General features: G+C 34.5%; 1 protein-coding gene across 3 annotated transcripts in view; it reads right to left on the bottom strand.

Moving 5' to 3' along the window:
* The window catches only part of Ptr (patched domain-containing protein), a 94247-nt gene that overhangs the window by 36188 nt on the left and 32937 nt on the right, over positions 1-25122 (bottom strand). Inside the window, exon 1 of one of the 3 annotated variants that reach the window (XR_012413063.1) lies at positions 22715-23901. The exons of 1 other annotated variant lie outside the window; for it this stretch is intronic. The gene's annotated coding sequence lies outside the window, so the exon portion shown is untranslated. Of the gene's footprint in view, positions 1-22714; positions 23902-25122 lie in introns of those variants that run through there. One more of the 3 variants, XM_073988268.1, reaches the window with a different exon arrangement.

Here is a 25122-nt window from a genome sequence, read left to right on the forward strand (position 1 = left end):
TGCTTATATAAACCCTTCCGGAAAAAATGGGTGCTTTCTTAAAGAAAATATACTTCTACAGACCTCTTCTGAAAGGAAGGATGCTTCTGTGGACTCTCTCTGAAAGAAGGGTGCTTCTATGCAAGAATGAGTGCTTCTATCTTTTGCAAGAATGGGTGCTTCTATGGGCCCTTTTTGCAAGAAAGGGTGCTTCTATGGACCCTTTCTTCGTTTAGAAATTTTCCGATATGCAAGTTTCGGCCAAATCGGATCCTCAATTCGTATGTTATGGTACTTATCAGACATTTTAGTAGGTGCCGACAGGGTTTTTTAAAGCATTTAGATCATTGTCTTAAGAAGTATTTACTTGTCCCCATAAAAATGTACGACCCTAGTGAGGACAACCTGCGGCAAAAAAATTCAAAACATTCCTAGAAATGTTCCTTATCCAAATTTGTTCGAAAAATGTTAAAGTTTCGTGTGGGAGTCGCGGCTTGACCGATTTGTCAATATTTGATCCTGATCTATTTCTAGACGACATATTACAAGCTGCAAAGTTTGGTCCAAACAGGTTACTCCCTTCGAGAGTTATGGTACTCAACATTTTACACAGAAAAAAATCCGGCGATAAAAATATATCATATTGACGAAATTCGATAAAATTATTTGATCACAAAGTAAAAAATACAACTGATAAAATATTTCACATATTGACTAAAATATTTATCGATTTTTTATATTGAACTAATAAAATGGAATATGTGGAATATTTTGATAAATATTTTTGTCAATATGTGAAATATTTTATCAGTTGTATTTTTACTTTGTGATCAAAAAATTTTATCGAATTTTGTCAATATGACCATTTTTTTATCGCCGGAAAATCGAAACATTTTTGAGTGAATCTTTGAATTTTTTATCAAATGCTTAAAAATTTTTTCTGTGTGGCGAAAAATTTTGAACTTTGGTGTGAGAGGCATCCGAATGAGTTGATCGATATGGCCCATTTTCGTATTTGATCTAATTTTGGACAAAATATTGCGGTCGAGCTATTTTTTAACCAAATCGGTTGATCCGCTGGAAAGTTATTGTGCGTACCAGTCAGGGCTAAATGGAACGGATTCTGCCCAAACCGACATGGCGCCCAACACTTTTGTTACGATTAGTCGCATTTTCAATGGTATCAAAGTGTTTACCCTCCTTAGCCTAAAACCTGTGAGTATAAAAACCAATAATTTTTTTATACAACAATTGATTGTTGATTACAGCATTACAAAACTCTTTAATTTGTTACTCCAGTAATTTCAACATAAGAAACAAAAACTTACTTAATAATTGTTTTTCCTATTGTGTTTTTATTGTTTGAATGCTGGCTGCATTGAAAGTAAATGTTGAATAATTTATTCTTCATAGTCGCAACAGCAATAACAACAACAATAAAAAATTTAAACGATGAATTGTAAAAAATAAGTTATAGAAATGCAGTTGCCGCGTTGTAACTTTGTAAATGAAAGTGAATGCAAGTTTGTTGGCTAAGTCTTTTGTTTGCGACTTGCATTAACAACAACAACCAAAAAGAGAGGGGAGTACGTTAGGAGATTGAAAATAGAGGGAGTTGGACATTAAGTAATTAGGAAAACCAAGAAAAGTTTGAAAAATTATTAGGAGTATGAGAGAGGGGGACAAGAGGGAATTTGACTTGAAGTAAAAAAAATATGACTGTAATTCTTCATAAGAAGCTTTAAGAAATGTTAACCATAGATAGAGAGAGATAGGTGTAGGAGAAATAGAGGGAGTTGTACATTAAATCAGGGGTGCTCACAACTGTATTTAAGAGAAATGTATATTTTCGTTTTTCTTGAGTTTTCGTTAGATGATTTACAATTTTTAAATATAATTGTAATTCAAACAATTTTGTAAGATGAATTAATTCAAAAATTACAACAAACTTCGATGTGTTGATGGATTAACAACATTAAAGGGAGAGTCTTGCATTTACGATAGCGTAAAGACGTGAGCAGCAATGCATTAAATAATTAGAAACCCAAGAGAAGTTTGAAATTGAGAGAGGTGTGGGTGTTAATTAAAATTTTCAGAAAATTCACTTAAATTTAAGTGAATTTATGATTGTCAATAAAAATGTCTATAGCTTAAATAAAATTCGAAACAAGAAGCTTTAAGAAATAGGCAATTACCTAAATGATTTTCAAAGTCATAATTTGAATTTGAAATTTAAATTTATAGTACATCATAAATCAAGGTTAGAACTTTTTTACTTCTAAATAGCTTGAACAAGCTGCCTTGTTTATTTAATTTAGTCAAATTACCATGAATATCATTAAATGTTTCCTGATATTGGCAATAAATCTTTTTTGATTTGACACATTTCTTGCCCTGCTGGCATGACACACAAATACAGTTCCTTGATAATTATAATTAATAAATTTATTGATGTTTTTATTTGGTGTTTGTTTCATTTCAATTCTGTTTCAAATTTGTCTTGTCTTTGGATGTTGTTGTTGTATTTCATTTGTCATTGATCCGCGTAGTTTGTTGTTATTGTTTGCTGTTAAATATACCTGATCGTAATATTAAACTGTTACGTCCACTTGACATCACCTTGACGATCAACCAATATTTGTTTCGTTTAGTTTCGTTTGTTTAGTTAGCGGTGCGTGTGTGCCAAAGCCACCGACCGACCACCTTCAGCTACATGTATTTAAGTTTTGTTTGTGTGAATATTTTGTGAAATATTTAAATCAATGTTAATCAGCAGCGAGACAGCAGTAAAACCCCACAATTTTAAATGAATCACTAAATAAAGTCAAACACAAACTCACACACACACACACCCTCACTCTGGCATAGAGAAATCATCATCATTGATTTTAAATATTTCTTGGCAGGCCGGCCAATGAAATGAAATTGAAGACGACTTGACCCTTGTCTTCACTTGGCTAGGCTTTGGTATTTGAGTTTGAATAATTTTTCAGCCGCAAGTTTTTAGTTTATTTTTATTTCAGCTATTGGCGGATGTTGTTAAAGTTTTTTTTTTTAGATTGGTGTCTAATGTTTCCCGTTTTTAAAAAAAATGGTTTGTTTTCTTTGGTTTGTTTTGAAGTTTTCAAATGAAAGTGAAACCATATTTCACACAAGACACACACACACATGGCCCAGTCATTCAAACTATTATGAGATTGATGATGGTGTGGAGTTAAACAAAAGAAAAAAACAATATTTCATCATTAAGCTATTGGTCGTAATATATAAAAACCTAAATAGCAAAAAAGTCTCTATTTTGTATTAAAAATCACGACGAAATCACGTTTTTGCAAGCCATTCACATCCTCAAAATAAATACTCAATGTTTCTTATGAAAGTGCGATCCGTAATTACGAAAGCAGGAGCTAATACAAGATTACACCATTTAACTGAACTTTAGCCAAGACAAGGAGGAGACTTCTCTGATATCAAAGAGTCCAGTATAGAGCTCCTTCTAACCGTCGAATCCAAATGCCAAAGTACAACACCAAATGTAGAGTTATTTGGTGTCGTACCCTCAGCCTTCACAGAAAAAAAATCCGGCGATAAACAAATTATCATATTGACGAAATTCGATAAAATTATTTGATCACAAAGTAAAAATACAACTGATAAAATATTTCACATATTGACTAAAATATTTATCGATTTTTTATATTGAACTGATAAAATGGAATATGTGGAATATTTTGATAAATATTTTTGTCAATATGTGAAATATTTAATCAGTTGTATTTTTACTTTGTGATCAAATAATTTTATCGAATTTTGTCAATATGACAATTTTTTTATCGCCGGAAAATCGATAAATTGTTGATTGAATTTTTTGATCAAATGGCTAAAATTTTTTCTGTGCTTAGGCTATAGAGGATATATACACTTTGATACGACATAAATTGTGCCTAATCGAAATAATTGTTTAAGACCTCAAGTATCTTTGGACGAAATTCGTTTCAGACAATTTGAAGTCGATTTAGCCATGACCTCCGTCTGTCTAACTGGCTGGAGCGCACGATAACTTTCGAATGGATCATCCGATTGGAACAAAATTTTGCACTTTGTAATATTTTGCCCAAACTTGGTTAAGTTTGAAGATGGGCCATATCCATCCACTTCTTCGGGAAACTCCCCACAAAATGTCAAATTTTTTTCTCTAAAATGGTGCGCACGATAACTTTCGAAGAGAGTAACGGACTGGGTCTAAGAGACATATGAAGATCAGAATCGAATATGAACTATATCGATTCACTTATTCCGATACTTTCCACGCAATTCGGAAAAGTGCAGTTTAAGACCTGTTTTCGAATTGTTTTGATTTTTATACAGCAAGCTTTTTTCGGAATCAGCATTACGATAATACATTTTTATACCCTCAGCCTTTAGGCTATGAAGGGTATATACACTTTCATACGGGCAAAATGTGCCTCATCGAAATAATGGTTTTAGACCCCAAGTATGTTTGGACGAAATGTGTTTCAGACAATTTGGAGTCGATTGAGCCATGTCCGTCCGTCTGTCTGTCTGTCTGCCTGTCTGGTTGGCTGGAGCGCACGATAACTCTCGAAGGGATGAACAGATTCGGTTCAAATTTTGGCTTTCGTAATATTTTGCCCAAACTTAGTTTAAGTTCGAAGATGGGCTATATCGGTCCACTCCTTCCGTTACCTCCCACACCTATGATATGTGATCCGGCTCGAAGGACCAAAGTGTAAAAATATGATATGTGATGCGGCTCGAAGGATCAAAGCGTAAAAATATGATATGTGATGCGGCTCGAAGGACCAAAAAATATCATCCGGATCACGGCTCGAAGGACCAAATTGTAAAAAAATATGATACGTGATCCGGTTCGAAGGACCAAAGTGTAAAAATATGATATGTGATACGGCTCCAAAACGGGACCAAAAAATATCATCTGGCTCGAAGGAAATGTAAAAATGTACGATATTTGATCCGGCTCGAAGGACCAAAATATAAAATTCTTAAACCTAATTTTACACTCACAAATGTTCAAAATTGTCTCAATTGGTACTAGCGATTTTTCCTTAAGGGAGCACCCGATTTGGTCCAAACTTTGGACTTCGTAATATCTATTCAAGCTAAGTTAATGTTCGGTCAATAACGTTTCACTCCTTAGAGTACCTCCCTCACAAAAGTTAAACATTTTTGTTTAGGTGAAGTTTAAGATTCGAGTTCGAGAAGTTTTAGGAAATTTTTAACCGAGAGCCATTCCTTGTTTACAGTGATATTATGCCGTAGGCAAGTTCATGCTTCCTGACATAATGGTCTAAAAAATCCTGAGGTAACTAACTAAGGCTGGTGGTCACGATAACTATCAAAACCAGTAAGGAAAGGATCACAGTCGGGCGGGGCCGACTATATGATACCCTACACAACTGTGAATATGTAATAAATATATGGGAGCTATATCCAAATATAATTTGGCACACTTATTTCTAGGCCAAATTCAGTCAATCGTTCCAAATTTCATAAAAATCTGACGTATATAGCGTGTTTGGTACAGAAAATACGTGAAATCGGCCGAAAATATATATGGGAGCTATATACAAATCTGAACCGATTTCGATATAATTTGGTACACTTATTTCTACACCGAATTCAGTCAAACATTCCAAATTTCATCAAAATCGGAAGTATATAGCGTGTTTGGCACAGAAAATACCTGAAATCGGCCGAAAATATATATGGGAGCTATATCCAAATCTGAACCGATTTCGATATAATTTGGAACACTTATTTTTTGACCGAATTCAGTCAAACATTCCAAATTTCATCACAATCGGACGTATATAGCGTGTTTGGTGCAGCAAATACGTGAAATCGGGCGAAAATATATATGGGAGCTATATACAAATCTGAACCGATTTCGATATAATTTGGCACATTTATTTATAGACCGAATTCAGTCAAACATTCCAAATTTCATCAAAATCGGACGTATATAGCGTGTTTGGTGCAGCAAATAAGCGAAATCGGTCGAAAATATATATGGGAGCTATATCGAAATCTGAACCGATGTCAATATAATTTGGTACATTTATTTCTAGGCCAAATTCAGTCAATCGTTCCAAATTTCATAAAAATATGACGTATATAGCGTGTTTGGTACAGAAAATACGTGAAATCGGGCGAAAATATATATGGGAACTATATCCAAATCTGAACCGATTTCGATAAAATTTGGCACACTTATTTCTAGACCGAATTCAGTCACACATTCCAAATTTCATCGAAATCGGACATATATAGCTTGTTTGGTACAGAAAATACGTGAAATCGGCCGAAAATATATATAGGAGCTATATCCAAATCTGAACCGATTTCGATATAATTTAGCACATTTATTTCCAGACCGAATTCAGTCACACATTCAAAATTTCATCAAAATCAGTCGTATATTGCGTGTTTGGTGCAGCAAATACGTCAAATCGGCTGAAAATATATATGGGAGCTATATCGAAATCTGAAACTATTTCAATATAATTTGACACATTTATTTCCAGACCGAATTCAGTCAATCGTTCCAAATTTCATAAAAATCTGACGTATATAGCGTGTTTGGTACAGAAAATACGTGAAATCAGCCGAAAATATATATGGGAGCTATATACAAATCTGAACCGATTTCGATATACTTTGGCACATTTACCCAGCAAAATTTGACGGAAGGGGTTCTTTGCGATGACGTGATTTCATGTCATCTTTTGCATTGGTTCAAAGGAAGTCGTGAAATATCCGATCTTTTCATTAGGATTTGAACCAATGCAAAGGAAGTCGTGAAAGATCCGATCTTTTCATCAGCATTTGTACCCATTCCATCGATCCAATAGAGATGATGTTTGTGTTTTTATTTACACACCTGTTTATTTTCATTTTGGTATGTTCCAGTACTGCAAAAATCTACTAATTTTTACTATTTTTTCCGATAACATAAAGGAAAAATTGTTATCGTAGTAAAAATAAGTAGATTCTTGCAGTTTCTGGAACAGACCAAAGTTGTTAGAACTGTCGTCGTGATGTTGTCTTACATTTCCTGCGTATCAAACAACTAAAACTTCTAAACAATTGGTATTATATGAAGTCCCAACCATTGAGCTAAAAATAGAATCGGACTGCACACATTGCTATTTTAAAAGTTCCCTTGTCTGTTCTAAATCTGACATAGAATGAAATCAATCAAATCTCGCTTCTTGGAATTTGAAAAAAAAGTCCGAAACGAAAAGGAACAAGAATCTGAAAATAAAGAAGAAACTACTTTTGGAAAGAAACAATTAAAAATAAATTAATTAAGCATAAATGGTATTTTCCATAAAAAGTCTCTCCTCCCCGTTCGTTACATTTTGTTCTCAGAGATCCCTAAAGCAAGCCGGTTGTAAATCCCTACATATTTCCGTCAGTAAACAAAAGAGTATAAATTACCAAAATGTTGTTATAAAATAACAAAATTATAAAATAAAAGTAATTTACGAAATAAAAATACTTAAAGGAGTGCTTTTGGAGTCCATGTTGAAATCTGAACTGGTGATGGGAAGATAATTGAAAAAACCTTTTGTAAGATGAAAGAATATCAGTTGCGGAGAACGGAGGAAGTAATCTTTTGCGTTGCAGCGGTAGTGATTACATTGCAATTTTGGATGTAAACTTTTGAAAAACTAAACTGATAAATTAATTGTAGTTATTTCATGAATTCGTTTGAATTAATAAAGAGTTTTGTTTTTCATGAAAACCATATTTCAATACAGCATTTCCATTTTCCAAACAAGACATGAACATTTCATGCCAAGGGGTTGGTGAAAATGACATGCTTTGGATCCAAAAATGAATAGCATCTTTTGGGGTCCACGCTCATATAAAATTCATCGATGAAGATGCTAAAAAGATGACATGCTAGATCACTTGCACCCATGATTGAATGTCATCTTTGGCATCGAACATTTTGCTGGGTATTTATAGACCGAATTCATTCACACATTCCACATTTCGTCGAAATCGGACATATATAGCGTGTTTGGCACAGAAAATACGTGAAATAAGCCGAAAATATATATGGGAGCTATATACAAATCTGAACCGATTTCGATATAATTTCGTACACTTATTTCTAGACCGAATTCAGTCACACATTCCAAATTTCATCAAAATCGGACGTATATAGCGTGTTTGGTGCAGCAAATACGTGAAATCGGGCGAAAATATATATGGGAGCTATACCCAAATCTGAACTGATTTCCACCAAAAGCAATAGCGTTCTTCCTATGGCTAAAAAAAATTGTAGTCCCCAATTTCAGCTGAATCGGACAAAAAATGCGACCTGTACGTTGCGAACAAAAATACATGGACAGACGGACATGCATAAATCGATTCAGAAAGTGATTATATGTACATATATCCCCAAAAGGAACTATGGGTCTATTTCGTTTCCTTTTGTATGTTACATACAAATGCACAAAGACATAATACCCCTTACCACAGTGCGGTGTAAGGTATAAAGAGTGAGTGACATTGGCCCAACCTTCGCTAATAGCGGTCGGTTCTGGTATCTGTCACACAAAATATCAAAATTGTTCACAAATGTGCAGCATTGGGACAACCTACGGCCACAAACGAATGTTTTTAATTTCTGTGCTTATATAGGCCCTTTTTGAAAGAAAAGCTGATTGTATGGACCCTTTCCGAAAGAAAGAGTGCTTATATAGACCCTTCCCGAAAGAAAGAGTGCCTATATAGACCCTTCCTAGAAAGAAAGGTGCTTATGTAGACACTTTCTAAAGGAAATGGATGCTTTTATAGATCCTTTCTAAAGAAAGGGTGCTTATATAGACCCTTTCCGAACGAAATGGTGCTTATATAGACCCTTTCAGAAAGAAATGGAGCGCCATTCAAATAAAATCAAATCATTTCAATTATTATGCTAACACTAATATGACAGGTATAATGTCATATAATTATTATTTTGCAAATTATTGCACATTGTTAAGAACGCCTAATGCTAATTAAGCAACTTAATCAAAATCTCCCATTTATTTGCTAAATACTTACTAACGCCAATCAACCTGCTAAATAAGTTGTGATAAAACGATGAATGAATGAAAATGAAACCCATTTCACAAACAGATGTGTTAATTTTATAGCGGTTTCTGACATCAAATGAAAAAAACACTCAATGGGGTGCTAATTTACTTTTTTTGCTTAATAAATTGCTCAATCTTATTTGTATAAAAATAACAACAAATAATATTGGCATTTTTCTATAGAAAGATATATGAGAAATATAGAAATATTTCTTTAATGAAGAGATGAAGATATTTGCCATTAAAAATTAAAAAAAAAACAACACACTCATATTGATGCCTGTGGTGCCAGCCAAAAATACCAAAAATTACAATAACAACAAGAAAAAGAAAAACTTACATATGTACATAAATAAATAAAATAAAAAAATAAATAAATTCCAACAGAGAAGAGCCACAAAACGAAAAAAATTAAATCGAAAAAAGTGAAAGTTGTGCACCGGGCCACCACCACCACTGACAACTTTTATTTATTTTTATTATTAATACATACATATGTATGTATGTGTATGTGGTGCTGTATAAACCAGCAAGCCAGCCACTAAGGTTGGGTCTGAGCCGGAATGCTTGCTTTTTCGTCTGCCATGCACATGAAGGCGATATTTTTCGGCCATTTAAGCACCATGCACAAATGCACTGAAAAAAGTGTTATAAGTGCATGTGTAAATGTGCGATATGCAGGCAGCCGAACACACATTTTTCCATTTTGTGGGTCTTTCAACACGGATGTAACAAAACGCCAGCTAAGGTTAAGACATGTCACCTTTACAACATGATATCACAAAGAGAAATATAACATCAACTATTGGCAGAAAAGAGAGAGAGACTTATACCAAAGTGAGAGTCACAACAGAAAATCAACTGCATAACTACAAGTCTATTGAAGAGGGTCAAGGACGTAGTTAAATCTTGTTGAAGCTGGGTTGGAAACTCCGCCACACAAGTCTTGTTTAATGCAATAGCCATGTTTATATGTTTATGTATGTATCGGTGTGTATCTTTATCAAGATATTGGTAATTTAATGTGTGAACTTTGTCTGAAGTTACCATCCACATTGCTGAAAGTCTTTTTTTGCAAGCGTGATCATTTTAAGCAGGTAAGGTATTAACAAGTCGATGTTGACACTTATCGGTTTTGTGGTTTTACAGTTATTAACTGTTTGCTTTTTTGGGGGTAGGCAAGAGGGGGGGCTTTTGATCACCAAACATAGTTGGGAAATACATACATAAATACATGCAAAATTTTGCAAAATCCCAGGCATATTATAATTACATCGATAGTTTTCACAGAGGCATAAAGAGAGTTTCAGAGGGAAGTAGAGAAAAAAAAACAAGTAATTTTAGAGAAGTTAAAAATTTTGTTTGTCTTAATTATTTAAAACTTTTAAGGCCGTTTAAGATCGGCCGTAAAACTAATTATAAAAAAATAAAAAAGAAATGCCTGTAAAACAAAGAGAAATTTTCTACAACCTTGATGTTATTGGAATGTTGTTGTATGTACATACATATGTATGTAACAAATTTGCACCAACGTAACCATAAACTATGTTTTAATAGGTAGTTTTTTGTAGATTTTACTCAAAAATTATAATTTTGGAAATTGGTGTAGAGATTAATGGTCTGTTTCTCTAAGACGATTCGAATTCAAATTCGTTCGAATTGCTACCAAAACTCCTATTGTTGTAGAAAAAGTTATTTGATTGAAAATACAATGAATCAAATATTTTTCAAAAAAAAAACAGAAGTTTGGTAATATTTCGAACAAAATTGTATTCGAATCGTCTTAGTGAAACAGACCATTACCTTCTCCATGTTACTCCATGTTTATATTATAGCTTTTTGCTAACCTTCTTTATGAGGATTTTGATTTGACAGCTTAAATCTACTGGATTTATTAAATCCAGTTATCCACAAACTAACATTATTTTAATTAATTTTTAAAACGTAATTACGATTTTTTAGCAGCTTTTATTATTTTTTTTTTTTTTTGTATTTTTGTAATAAAATATTTCACTCCATGTTGTTGTTATTATTTTAATAACTTCGCCTTAAGTAGGTGGCTAAAGCCACGAAAGAAGCAAAAAAAAGCAAATCAATTTCTTTATAACATGCGGGAGAAAGTTTCGATTGTTTTATAGAAATTTTTGTATTTGCTGAAGATATAAAGAAATATTACTTTGTCTTCTTCTTCTTGTTATTCATATTTTTTGGGGCAGATTTGTCTATCAATATTGAAATTAAAATTAATTTTAAAATTCCAGATGATGGTAGATTGCTTGGTGTAATGATGAAGATGACAACTTGACAGGGGTGGATTAATGGAATTTTTAAAAGAGATGTGGATGTGTCAAAATGCCAATAAAACAAGTAAGAAAGTATCAGCCTGCTGTGTCGACAGAGATATACATACATTAGGGTTATGACTTTTTAACATTTTTTGCTCAAAAATGATTTTGTGTAGTTAGAATGAATGAACTTTTGTCTATTAATAACTAAAATAACATTCAATTAATTATATTATAAATCGGAGCTATATCCAGATCTTAACCGATTTCGATATAATTTGGCACATTAATTTCCAGACCGAATTCAGTCACACATTCCAAATATCATTGAAATCGGGCTTATATAGCGTGTTTGGTGCAGCAAATACGTGAAATCGGGCGAACATATATATGGGAGCCATATCAAAATCTGAACCGATTTCGATATAATTTGGCACATTTATTTCTAGACCCAATTCAGTCACACATTCCAAATTCCATTGCAATCGGACATATATAGCGTGTTTGGTACAGAAAATACGTGAAATCGGGCGAAAATATATATGGTAGCTATATCCAAATCTGAACCGATTTCGATATAATTTGGCACATTTATTTCCAGACCGAATTCAGTCACACATTCCAAATATCATTGAAATCGGGCTTATATAGCGTGTTTGGTACAGAAAATACGTGAAATCGGCCGAAAATATATATGGGAGCTATACCCAAATCTGAACCGATTTCGATATAATTTGGCACATTTATTTATAGACCGAATTCAGTCACACATTCCACATTTCATCAAAATCGGACGTATATAGCGTGTTTGGTGCAGCAATTACGTAAAATCGGGCGAAAATATATATGGGAGCTATACCCAAATCTGAACCGATTTCGATATAATTTGGAACATTTATTTCTAGACCGAATTAAGTCACACATTCAAAATTTCAACAAAATCGGACGTATATTGCGTGTTTGGTGCAGCAAATTCGTGAAATCGGGCGAAAATATATATGGGAGCTATATCCAAATCTGAACCGATTTCGATATACTTTGGCACATTTATTTATAGACCGAATTCAGTCACACATTCCACATTTCATCGAAATCGGACATATATAGCGTGTTTGGCACAGAAAATACGTGAAATCGGGCGAAAATATATATGGGAGCTATATCCAAATCTGAACCGATTTCGATATACTTTTGCACATTTATTTGCAGACCGAATTCAGTCACGCATTCCGCATTTCATCGAAATCGGACATATGTATATAGCGTGTTTGGCACAGAAAATACGTGAAATCGGCCGAAAATATATATGGGAGCTATATTCAAATCTGAACCGATTTCAATATAATTTGGCACATTTATTTCCAGACCGAATTCAGTCACACATTCAAAATTTCAACAAAATCGGACGTATATAGCGTGTTTGGTGCAACAAATACGAGAAATCGGGCGAAAATATATATGGTAGCTATATCCAAATCTGAACCGATTTTCACCAAAAGCAATAGCGTTCTTCCTATGGCTAAAAAAATTGTAGTCCCCAATTTTCAGCTGAATCGGACAAAAATTGCGTCCTGTACGTTGCGAACAAAAATACATAGACAGACGGACAGGCGGACGGACATGCATAAATTGACTAAGAAAGTGATTATATGTAAATCCCCAAAAGGAACTATGGGTATATTTCGTTTCCTTTTGCATGTTACATACAAATGCACAAAGACATAATACCCCTTAGCACAGTGTGGTGTAGGGTATAAAAATGATTTTGAAATACTGTCAGACCTCGATTATCCGTAATGGTCGGGACCGGAGGCATTACGGATAATCGATTTTCCCGGATAATGGAGTAACACTGTTTCTCATATATTTTTGATGAAAAAATATACGTTTTTACAAATATTTACAAAAAAGTGAAATTATCAATTTAATGTGAAGTTTAAAATATTGACACTGTTCTAAAATAATGCATTTGTGCATCGCTTTTGTCAATTAAAATTTTTGTCGAATGAATTATAATGCCGGATTATAAAGATTTTATAGATATAACAAAATTTTAATTTGGGGCACTGCTCAAAATCGTTGATAAAATCTTTCTATTAATAACATTGTAAAGCTCTGAATTAAGTCAATTTTTAATGGTACTGACAAATGATGCAGGTCTCATAATGAATATGAAATTTTGCAAATTTTAATGAATAGCTGGCAAAAGATGCATTGACTTATATTTTTTAATTGTCGAAAATCACAATTAAAATTTTATTGCTTAAACTGTAACGTAGCAAAATTGAAATAAAAAAAACTCAGGAAATGCAAAATTAACAAAAATCAGTTTAAAAAATATTTTGCAAAATGTCTGTCTAGACTCTAGTGAATACTTTTAAACCCAGATAACCAAGTCTTTAGTTAGGAATTTTCAATTCTCTAAACTACACATTTGTTTTCATGCATTCAAAACACTTTAACTTATTTCATTGTACCTATTTTTTGTCGACCATTTAAACTTCGTAACAGCAGAAGGTATCAACAGGTCATTTGATGTCGTTGTTATTGTTGTTGTTATTATTATTTTATGCAATGAGCCATGCAATTATTTTCCATAACAAATTAAATAGATAAGAAGAGGAGATTTCTTGGCAGAAAACATACACTGGCCAACTAGGCTAACAGGCAGAAAGAAACTGTCAAGCAAACCAACAACAATCCATCAACTAGGCAACTAAACAACAAACTAACAAATTATGATTATTGTTATTTTGATTGAAGGCATATTTCTGTGTTTTTTACAAACTTATATCACTCACTCAAGTAGCACGCAAATATGCTTCCAGCTTATATTTGCATGAGTTTTTTTGTCGTTTTTTTTTGTTCGAAAATAATACTCCAAAGAAATAGCAGCAGAAAACGCAACACATAAAAAGCCACACACCAAAAAAAACCAAAAATAAAACAAACCGGACCAACCAATTCAAGTTATTGCATCGTCGTAACTATCAGTTTTAAAATTCACCATGATTACATAAAAATATCGGAGGCCAAAGTATGCGCAGAGTAGTACAATAATAATATCAGCACAAACTATCAGAAAATAAAACGCCAAACTAAACGAAGAAAAAAACTAAACAGCAACAAATTAAAAAAGCGTTTTAATTTGTTGCTGTTTTTGCTTCTTTTTTGGATTTGCTAAATAATAGGTCTGTCTGGTTACTTTCCCAGTAAAAATTGTCCAGCAAGAACTTTCTCAGATAGTAAGGAGTTTTTATTCTCTTTTGCAAGAAAATTGTAAAAAGTAAACAGACACCTTCCCAGCAGAAACCAGTAAGCAATCAGCTGGCTTGCCAAAACAGAACAATTTGTTCGCCAATAAAGGAACCATAGGAAGCAAACATTTTGTATTTTATTTAAAATAGAAAAGAAAATGACCCAAAAAAGGAATTTTTCAACTTTGCAACTTTGTTCTCCGAAAAAAACAATACGATTTTCACAAACATAAATCACCAAACAATTAAAAACAGCTGATTGTTTTCAGGAAGAAGAAGAAGAGTTTGCAAGTGTTTGCTAGAAGAAATTTGTCCAGCAAGAATTTGCAAACTCTCACTAAAAGAACTGTCAAAATGTCTCTCTCGATTCGCTCTCTTTTGCTGGTTTTTTGTGTTAACATACGACTTTCAGCAACGATTGGTACAAATTGTTACAAGTTTTAGCGTAACCAGACACTCCTAATAATGAAAAATAACTAAAACATGTGATTTGTGAGAGAATGAGTGGAGTTTTATTAGTAAATTAACATCAAATAAACAACAACAACTGCAACAACATATAGTTATGATTGTTGTTGATTATTTAGTTGGTTGCAGTAATGGGGCAACATTGTATTCGAATTCAAATGTGCACAAATACAAGGTGGCACAGACTATAATAGAGTTTACATGTGAACTTTGACCCGATTTCCGTTTAGTTTATCTGTTTCTTTGTTCGAAAAAAGATTTAAGCCATATTTTCTAGTCGAATTAGGTGTTAGGTGTGCAGTTCATATTTTCAGAAAGTAGAAACCAGAACTCCAAGTACTCATTCGAATTCGCTCGAATTCCACTCTCGAGTGAAACTCTAATCGATAAAAATTTTAAAACAGTCCTCGAACAGACCTTAAACAGAACCTAAACAAACATTTTGAATTTTTGTGAGATAGCAAATTATCGAACTCCGTTTAAGTTTGGGAGAAAAATTACCATGTGCAAAAGTTAGACCAATGTGTGTCACTACCCATTTTGTTGGTCACTGTTTGATTTTTTTAACATTTTCGGGCCAGCCCTTAACTGCACTTAAGCGAACATTTTGATCTTTTGAGAGGGAGTTACCCGAAGGTTTTGTCCAATATAGAGCTTCTTTGTACTTGATGCACGTTTGGAAGATGTTTTACGATGTTTCGCCAAATCGAATCGTCGACATCAGTCACCCGGCAGGGTGTTTCAAAACTTTTGGGTCATTATCTCAGGAAGTATGGACTTGATCCCCCCCTCTACAAAACTTGTATCGTTGTAAAAAAGGCCGCGAGGACAACCTCTTGCACGAAAAAATCATTCAAAAACGATCCGAACCATGTTCTTAAACGGCACTTGTGCGAAATTTTTTTAAAATTTGTGTGGAAAGTACCCCAAAAGAAACCAGTAAGGAAAGGATCAAAGTCGGGCGGGGCCAACTATATAATACCCTACACCACTGTGAATATGTAAAATATATATGGGGGCTATATCCAAATCTGAACCGATTTCTACCTAATTTGGCGCACTTATTTCATCAAAATTGGACATATATAGCGTGTTTCGTGCCTCAAATACCTCAAATCGGTCGAAAATATATATGGGAGCTATATCAAAATCTGAACCTATATCGATATAATTTGGCACACTTATTTCTAGACTAAATACCGTCGCTCATTCCAAATTTCATTGAAATCGGACATATATAGCGTGTTTCGTGCACCAAATGCCTTAAATCGGGCGAAAAAATATATGGGGGCTATATCCAAATCTGAACTGATTTCTATATAATTTGACACACTTATTTCTAGACTAAATTCCGTCGAACATTCCAAATTTCATTGAAATCGGGCATATGTAGCGTGTTTTTTACACCAAATGACTTAAATCGGCCGAGAATATATATGGGAGCTATATCCAAATTTGAACCGATTTCTATCTAATCTGGCGCACTAATTTTTAGACTAAATACCGTCGCACATTCCAAATTTCATTGAAACACGCTATATATGTCCGATTATATATAGCGTGTTTCGTGCACCAAATTCCTTAAATCGGGCGAAAATATATATGGGGGCTATATCCAAATCTGAATCGATTTTTACCAAAACAAATTGCGGACAATAAATGCGACCACGGGTGCCACCGTGGTGCAATGGTATGCACGCCCGCCTTGCACGCAGTCGGGGGGGTCGGGGGTTCGATTCCCCGGCCAGCCAACATCAAACATTTTTTCAACGGTGGCAAAATACCCCTCAGTAATGTTGGCGACATTACCTGAGTATTTCAGCCTTGAAAAACTTCTCTACAAGTGCTGTCTTAAGACACGCCGTTCGGACTCGGCGATAAACAGTAGGTCCCATATCATTGAGCTAAATATGAATCGGGGTGCACTCATTGATATGAGAGAAGTCTCCCTTGTCCCGTATGGGATGTTGTGGAACAATGTTTTTTTTTTAATGCGACCTGTACTTTGTTTACAAAAATACATGGACAGACGGACATGCGTACATCGGCTCAGAAAGTGATTCCATGTATATCCCTAAAAGGAACTATGGATCTATCGCGTATCCTTTTGCATGTTACAAACTAATGCACAAAGACATAATACCCCTTACCACAAGGTGGTGTAGGGTATAAAAATATTACGTGAGCAAAGTTTTAGCCAACATTTGTGAACCTTTGTTCTTCGAACTTGATCTAAAATATTGCGAGGACTAAATTTTGGACCAAATCGATTGAACCGTCCGAAAGTTATCGTTAGCTCCAGCCAGACAGACGGACAGACAAAAAGACGGTGAGGGATAAATCGACTCCAAATTGTCTGAAATAGATTTCGTCCAAACAAACTTGGTATCTAAAATCATTATTTCGATAAGGCAATTTTTTTCGTTGGGCGCCATCCTGCTGTGTGGTTTTCCAAATATTTTTGTTTGTTTGGATTTTCAACCTCGGAGACACTACAATATCAAATTATAGCTAAATTTGTTAAAAACTATGGAATAACCAGTCATCATAATTCGGCAATTCGTAGGTACCATTAACGAGGGCTAGACCAAAAATTTGTTCGTAAGAAGATTTTCTATGCAGCGAGAAAACGGAATGTAAAATACAGCTAATTCGGTTGTAAAATAGGATCAAGACATTCAAAATACCTTGAATCACGAGCACATATGGTTATATGGAGTTTTTATGAAAACATGGACTTGTACCGAAAAGTGTTGGCAAAAAGGTTTTCTGTCCCTACGAGGCCAAACTACGGGATTACAACCAATTTGAGGAATATACAATATCAACTATCTAAAAGAAAATCTTACTTCTGGAAGACGCATAGACAGTTAAATCTCTAGAAGACCTGTAGAATAGGCCGGGGCGATTTGTGTGGAATGAAAAAATCCTTAATAGGCCCTTCGCGTTTCTGATTCCTGGGATTGAACTGAGCAAAAAAGTCTACTGGACCATATGTCTACGATGAAAATAGAGCCTCCGATTTTGACTTTAACCCCCAGTTTATGTATTTCGAAACGAAAATATGTACGCATGAAACACACCCAAACCTTAGTTTTTTAAATATTATTTCCTTTGCTTTTGTTTCAAAACAAAAAACAAATTTGAAAAGCACACTCAAATTTGGTAGTTTTTCTTGCGTATTGATTTTCTTATCGACATACATAAACAGGCCCTAAGTTTTTTATCTACGTTTTTTGACATCTTGGCATATAACAGGCAAACCATTGAGATTTTCGAGTCAACACAAAGACAAAATTGTAACCAAGACAGTAATTAAGAACTCTCTAATACATCGCAAAAGCATTGGAACGCTTTTTCAGGCAGTTTTGGTCTTGGGCCTGGAGAAGGTGCAAACTTAAGTTTTTATCTATAGAAGATTCCATCGTTAGAAGACCTATAGAAGTTATGTCTATAGCAGAGTACGTAAAAATACTTTAAATAAAATGTCCAATCGTTTCGTATTTTCCATAGGAACAATACAAAACGAAACATAACCCTCGTTGGCCGAGCTCGCTGTTTAGTTTCGTTTTGTTTACATTCGTGAGTACGAACAAAACGAAAAGCGAAAAGTACTCAACTCCACAACAACAGATAGAAAACTAAATAGTACTTAACACATGTGAATAAATCAAAAACGTTTGGTGGTTGATAAAATTCACTGTGGTATGCTGATGCTAACTTATAGGGTTGTTAAGCAATCACGTGTGTCTGAGTGTGTAATTGACCATAACGCATGGCAAACGTTTCCCAAAAATACTTGTCGTTTCGGTGGTGAATGAAACAACTCGGCAAAGCATAGCTGAAGTTACATTTCACCAATCGTACGGTTTCCATCTTTTTACGTTGAAAAGTTTGTGTTTTTGTTTTGGTTGTGAGAATGAAACGATTCAGAGAAGCTGAAAAGTTTGTGGCTTTGTGTGATTGGTACGGGAATCGTTTTGTTTCTTTCCGTTCATTGGTCTATAGGAGACCCATAGACCTATAGAAGATCTGTGTAATTATTTGTATATATGTTCTAGTCTTCGGTAGAGTTGCGTCGTTCATGAACGAACCGGCTCAAAGGAACGATTCCGTGAAAAGAACGAACGGATCCGTATCCAGCTCATTATTTTATTTCGTTCATTTAGATCCCCGATGGACGTGTCATTGCTGCTTACAAAATTAGCAGCATTGGTTTTGCAGTCAAACTCTAAACAAACTCTGCGTTACCACAAACAGCACAAATTTCCACACAAAACAAACAATGATTCAGAGAGTTACTCTCGCTCAGTAACTCACCTCATTCAGTAGCACATCTCTCTGTCATATCTTTCTTTTGCATCAATCGTTCATCTGGTTCTTTCATATCAAAACCACCACCACTGCGTTCAGAAACAAAACCACCCCCATTAGCACACAATGTGTCATTCGTGAACGAACATTTTCAAAAGAACGATTCGGTGAAAAGAACGACGGAGTCATATGCAGCAGAGAACGAACGACTTCAAAAGAAAATAATACAGTCAAATGTATTGTTGAACGAAAAAGAACCAACGAACGAAGTAAAAGACCCGGATCTTTTTGGTGAACGGAATGAAAAAATCGATCCGCTCAATGAACGAGATTGCCCAACACTAGTCTTCGGACCATTGTTACCCACAGATAGATTTTCAGCAACATATTTTAATTTATTTGGAAGTTATTAATTCAGAGCAGCTATATCAGTGATCTTGACCACTGTGGGATGTCGACAAAATCTGGGCTAAAACGATGCTCGTGAAAGCAAACAGAAAAGTAAGAGCGCATTTACATCAAACAGGTTTTACCAAAACACGTGATTTAAGTTGTCAGTTCTATTCATTGTCTGTCGAATAAATGACGTAAATTCACAAAAAACTTCGTCTAGGTTCAAGTGCAGAGTTGTGTAGTTCCGGAATGAACTAATTCCCAGGAACTATTCCGAGCACGGAACTATTGGAACTATATCCAGCTCTTGTGTTTATATAGTTCCTTTAGTTCATATAGTACCTTTCGTGTTTCTCGTTCCTTCAATTTAACGCCTACGCCGATCTTTCGTTGTTGCTTTTTACCCGCAAAGTGTTGCCTTACTTTAAAAATCATACAATTTATATGAGAGCAGTTCACCACTTTTACCATTTTTTGCCACTGTTACCATTTTTAAAAGTAAAGGAACAGACCGATTATGTCAATTCACCCACCAAACAATAAAAGCATTTCGGTTTCGGAACTAATTGGAACGAAGGAAACAAAAAGAGCGACAAAAGAGAAAGATTCGTTGAACTATTTCGGTCTCGGAACTATTTGGAACGAAAAGAACGATGAAAGAGAAATTTTCGTTGAACTATTTCGGTCTCGGAACTATTTGTAATGAAAAGAAAAGAGAAAGAGAAAGATTCGTTGAACAATATCAATCTCGGAACTATGGAACTATTTTAAGGAACTAGTTCCTTTTGTGAAAAGGAACTAGAAAGATCGATCCGCTCCGGGAACTAGATTGCCCAAGTCTATTCAAGTGTAAATTAGATTATAAATTGGTAGGAGAAGTATGGCATAATTTCAATACTCATAAATTTGAAATATGCCATGTTGTATTGCCCGCATTTTTTGCCAATTGGCGTCTGTGTGAACCTTGCTATGGAGGCTCAAACTCAATCAGCTCGCCGCTTCCTTTGTTTGCTTTACAAATGTCCAATTATAAAGGAACGCCAGAGCCTCTTTGCAATTGCGCCGTCGTTCTCCTCGGTAATTTGGCTTCGTAAAGCGAAGAAATCAAGCAAATGCTTGGTTTACATTTACGAAATCCACTCGATTTCAACTGTCAATTCCTTTACGTATACGTCAAATGAAAACTCATCTGAAATCCATTGGATTTCATTTGACTTTTAAGCAATGCAATTGACAGTTGAAATCGAGTGCATTTCGTAAATGTAAACTTACTAAAAGATTAACACAGCATACTTCGCTATGTCGAACGAAAATGAAAACGAAAGAAAACAACTAAACTCGTGTATGATTTTTAAATTTGGTAGTTGTTTTAAAGCAAACACAAAGTCAATATTGATATGAAAACCAAGGTTTAGGCGTTTTTTCGTTTGCAATCATTTTCTTTCGACATAGTGAAACAGGCCCTAATTGAGTTCTGGCCATGGCTCTTTTAAACACTGCTTTAAAATGGCATCTTACAGTACGTTTACATTGCGATGGATTTAAGTTGTCATTTCCATTTATATACTCCAAATAAACAAAGACATAAATATAACAAGATAGGACATTTTAATGCTATCATTCATCAGTGAATGGCTTTTGAATTTAACATAATGTTATGTTACGATATGGTGAAATAACATTTTTTTCTTTTATACATTTTTACGTATTTAACCGAATTTACCGATCCAATTGACATGGAATTATTCTTGAATAGATCCTTGAATTCATAAATTTCGTTTCTGATACCATTACATGAAATGTTCCTCCTTGGTTCCGATTTTGAATTAACTGCAACCTGTTAAGGGTAATGTTTCTATACATAGTTTCGTAAACATTTTTTTGTTGCATGCATTTTGTCTAGTCTTATTTGTTCTATGTCTTTGAAATAAATCCCCGTAAGCAAAAAGCTCTAATGTAAACAAGCTATTGGCTTCTACTTCTGTAAATTTTGTTTTATTTTCTTCAGAAATATGGTGGCAGATATGTGATATTTACTACCTCTCTCTCTCTCTCCTTCCCTCCTCTATCTCTCGGTCTATCTTTATCACAAGTCATAACAATTGATCGCCTAACTTCCTAATCCCCAAAAGTAGTGACCAATCATGGGTTTAATGTTACATTTCCTAAGGAAATTGCCTTGATACCCCACTTCAGTCTCATTTTTAAGGCTTCACTGTATCCCCTACATCTCAAATGGATTGTATATATCACCACAATGCAGCTGTACACATGACACTTTGTAAAACATAATTGTTTTTGTTAATGTAAAATGAGTTTAGTATTTTTTGCGCTAAACAAAAAACACAAAAAATTGTAAACTCATTGGGGTCCAAAGAGATCGCTGGCAACAAAACCAAAAAAACCAGTTGTCGGTTTATATAACCAAAAAGAAAAACAATTAAATTATTCGATAGTGGCTCAAAATACATACATACACAATCACCAACAAATCGATAATGATGGTGATGACCATTATGATGATGATAATGGAAAGAAATACAATTCCATTCCAAACAAAAAAATCAATCTCATCATTGAAGCTATCACATGTACCCCCAAGTTTGTTGTTGCTGCAAAGCAAAGAAAGAAAGACGACAAAATTGCACATCCGATTTAGTTTTTCTGTTTACCATGGATGTTTTTCAAACTCTCTGTGTCTTTGGTTTTATCTTCTTGGGAAAAACCTGTGTACCTGCTGCTGCCGCCAGCCAGGTATTCATTGAACATGATATTTGATCTTCATGGATTTTGGGAAATTTTCCAGGTGCAAAAGAAAGTGCCAGACAGTTAACAGATATGAGGCAATTTTTTGTTACTGTTGTTGTCATTGTTATTTACTTACCTTGAGGCCGTTTTGTTGGTTTTTTGTTGTTGTTTTAATCCCAAAAAAATTTGAGCTGAGTAACTTTTTGGTGGATGATGATTTTAATCACTTGTTGTCTTGATTATATTTCTCCTTGTTGTTGTTGCTGGTGATTTATGCAAAAACTTATTTCAAAATCTCAGAGTTATGATGAAATCTTTTTCGTAGATTTTTTATTACTCAACATCTTCTCATTGGAGTGGCGTAGGAGACATTATCATTTATTTTTATTGATTTTTTTTTTGCAATGAAAATTTATTTTATTTTTTTATAGATTTCTTTTCGTTTTCTTTTTTCTTATTTTTTACGCTTAACACCGTTAAATATTTTTCTTTACTTTTTCGCTTAAATACTAGTTTCGTTTTGTTTCTTTTTTGGCGTTTTTTTCTTTTTTTGTTTCTTGAATATCGTGGACCGCACGCTAAAGCGCACAATTTGTTACTGATGATTGGCTTATCTCTTTTAAAGCCCGTAACCGCTCACTTTGTCATTTGATCTTGTAGAGAAACTGGCAAAAATTTCGAGAGTTTAGCAGTTTTGTGATTGTAAATCGCCCTGGAAGAGCGCCACCAAATGTTAATCTCCTTTTATGTTAATTTGATTTTTTTTTTTGGATTCAATAAAAACCAACTAAATTTAAATTTCATAAACAATTTATCTTAATATTTGGAGAAAATACCAGAAGTTTATTTGTTATTTTTCTCCTTTGATTATTGCACAATTATTCGGCAATTTTAGTTTCCATTAAAATGTTGACATAATTTAAATTTTCCACACCAACAACAGCAAATGTTTCACTTTGATCACTTTTTGACGTTACCGGCTCCTCACACAAACTCCGTTTTTTTTCGTCTTCTACTTCTTTCAAATCCAGTCAACAAACACCGTTTTACCACTTGTTGCCGCACCAGTCAAGTTGCCTTTAGCAATTGCAACACCCCACAAAACAAATGAAGAAAATAATAACGAAAAAGAAAACCCCAACAACTTCATCAAAAAGAAGAAAGTAGGTTTATGATAGACAGACGCAATACGAATAAATTTCTTAGTAAGGCAGGTCGGACTTTCCGTCTCGTCGACGACGTTGAATTTTGGTTCGTTTGTAACGTTTTGCCGCCGTGTCTTTTCGAATCAAGTCTTTACAGTTGAACGTTCACGATTTTAATAACAGAGGAAATAGGCTTAGCTCAAGACTTGAGCACAAGAGACGATGAGTTAAGCCAAGCTCACACACAGGTCATAAAACTAACTCTCTTTCTATGGCATGGATTGATTTTCTCTACATAATCAGTGCACAACTAACTCTCTCTCACTCTATCTCTGCCTCTTTTAGTTTTACTCTCATAACTGCAACTCACCGCTACCTTAATTAAAGGAAATTGTTTGCACACACACACACACACTAACACCATCGCATGTGTGTATACAGGTGCCGTTATATGCAGACTCACAGGTGCTAAATGAAGAAAAATACGCATTCGTTCTGGTGTTTTATGGTTGGTTTTATGACGTCTACACTTTTCCTTGGAAAATTGATCGAAATTTACCCTTACACCTCAAATGCTTGCACGCTTAGTACACGTTATTAAATATTAGTAATTACTCAGATTTTTGTAATCTTTTGTAAATGCTAACAAGGAAAACAGTAGCTCCCAGAACTACGTTTTTACTTTTCTTTCCAACGAAATCTAAATTTGTGTAAAAGTGAAAAGTTTCAAGGCCAATGGATATGTAATGGGCATCTCAATGCATTCCGTTATGTGAGATTGATAGCTTATATCCTATGTTAATAAGAGCCTAATGTTTGGTTTACACTTACGAAATCCACTCGATTTCAACTGTCAATTCCATTGCTTAAACTTCAAATGAAATCCAATGGATTTCGGATGAGTTTTCATTTGACGTATACGCAAAGGAATTGACAGTTGAAATCGAGTGGATTTTGTAAATGTAAACCAAGCATAATATCAGATATTTTATCCATAGCATAATGATAGGAAGTTATTTACCCAATTGAAGACCTATGGACAATCTTCTGCTCACAGAAGACCTATAAAAGTTATTTTATATGTAAAAGATCTACACAACCAGAGGTGGACTGGGCTGGCCGAGCACTTTGATAGCTCCAAATTTTGCGTCTATAGAAAGGGTCTATAGAAGCACAATTTTTTTAGAAGGGTTCTACAGAAGAACAATTTCTTTCAGAAAGGGTCTACTGAGGCACAAGGGTCTGCAGAATCACCATTTCTTTCAGAAAGGGTCTACATAAGCACCATTTCTTTCCACATTTTGCACGGTGAAGGAAGACCCCACTGCCAGCATAAGATGAGATTGCCACAGTTCACCAGACATCACTGTTGTGGCGCCCGATCTGAAATATAATGTAT

Source organism: Musca autumnalis, unplaced genomic scaffold (assembly GCF_047663935.1).
Source record: "Musca autumnalis isolate F117 unplaced genomic scaffold, ASM4766393v1 scaffold_5, whole genome shotgun sequence".
Lineage (NCBI taxonomy): Eukaryota > Metazoa > Arthropoda > Insecta > Diptera > Muscidae > Musca > Musca autumnalis.